The sequence below is a fragment of the Cebus imitator genome, unplaced genomic scaffold, assembly GCF_001604975.1.
Source record: "Cebus imitator isolate Cc_AM_T3 unplaced genomic scaffold, Cebus_imitator-1.0 Scaffold644, whole genome shotgun sequence".
Lineage (NCBI taxonomy): Eukaryota > Metazoa > Chordata > Mammalia > Primates > Cebidae > Cebus > Cebus imitator.
In genome coordinates this window covers 26,161-27,904 of record NW_016107959.1, presented here as the reverse complement: position 1 = coordinate 27,904, position 1,744 = coordinate 26,161, and positions in this window count along the sequence as shown.

Genomic DNA, 1,744 nt, shown 5'->3' with positions numbered 1-1,744 from the left:
TATCCTTGTTTCTTTTTTCCTTTTTTAGTGTTTATTGGTGGTTTTCTGTAGTGGTAATATTCAACTCTTTCTTCTTTGTCATTTGTGTATCTCCTGTACTAGTGAGTTTTATACTCTTCTGTGTTTTAATGATGGTAGATACCATCCTTTAACTTTTACATGTAGGACTCCCTTAAGCATTTATTATAGAGTTTGTCCACTAGTGATAAATTCCCTCAGTTTTTGCTTGTCTAGGAATGGTTTGATTTCTCCTTTATTTCTGTAGTTGATACAGTATACTTGGTTAGCAGTTTTAATTTTTTTTTAGCACTTTGAATATATCATTTCTTTCTTTCCTGGACTGTAAGGTTTTCTGATGATACTCTATTAGTCTTTGAAGATTCCTTTATATTTGACATGATAGTTTTCTTTTGCTGTTCTTAAAATTATTTCTTTGTCTTCGATTTTGACATTTTTACTATGATGTTCCTTGGAGAAGACCTTTTTGAATTAAATATATTTGGTGGATTTGGAACTTCCAGTATCAGGATGTATATATCTATTACAAGACTTGGAAATTTTTACCTATTATTTTATTAAATAAGTTTTCAATGATTTTGCCCATCTCTTGTCCTTCTGGAACTCCTGAAATTTAAACATTCGTTTGCTTTATAGTGTCAAATATGTCATGTGGGCTTTCTTCATTTTTTCTCTTTTGGTCTGATTATTTCAAAAGGTCTAAAAGTTTAGAAATTATTTCTCCTGCTTGAGGTAGTCTATTCTGGATTTTATTTTTTATTTTACACGTTGAATTTCTCAATTCTAGGATTTTTGTTTGTTTTTTTTTAATGACATCTATTTATTCGTTGAATTTGTCATCTTGTTCATAAATTTATTATTATTTCTTTGTTTACTTGTGCTTCAGTATACATGTGGGTTTGGTTCTAGGGTCTCCAACATATACCAATATCCACACATAATCAGATCCTCTAGTCAGTATTGCAGAACTTATGTAGATGAAAAATCTGCCTTCCATATATGTTAGGTTTGCAACCCCAAAATATTGTATTTTTAATCTGCATTTGGTTATAGAAGCGAAACCTCAGATATGGAGGATTGACTTCATTTATTGAATAAAAATCCTTGTATAAGTGTACCCACACGGTTCAAACCCATGTTGTTAAAGGGAAACTAGTATGTGCATATTGTTATATCTCACTGAATTTCTTTGAAATTATTATTTTGAATTCTTTTTCAGTCATTTAATAGATTTTATTTTCATTAGGATTTGTTGCAGGAAAAATACTGCATTCTTCTGCAAGTTACATGTTTCCTTATTTTTTCATGTTTCTTGTGTTCTTAGGTACATATATGTACACCTGGTGTCATAGTCACTTTTTCCAATTTTATGCAGTGGTTTACATAAGAAAATACATTTTTCTATATATCTATTTATAGTGTTGGTTTGGTAGACTACTTTGGCTTTGATTCTGGATAGGTACAGTAATATAGTTTCTACATGACTTCTTCAGCTACAGTCATTGTCAGTGGTGTCTGCTTCTCAATGGCTTAGGCTGCAGTTGTTCTTGGAAGCTATGGTGAGGCTTTCCTAGGGATGGTAAAGCCAGGCAGGCTAGGAAGGCTGGTCCTTGAGCCTCAAGAAAACTTGCTCATGTGCCAGCAGTGACAGTTGTAGGCTGGGTATGTGGAAGGGTCCCTGAGCCCCTGGGTGGCATATGTGGCATTGATGATGGCAGAAGCAGTG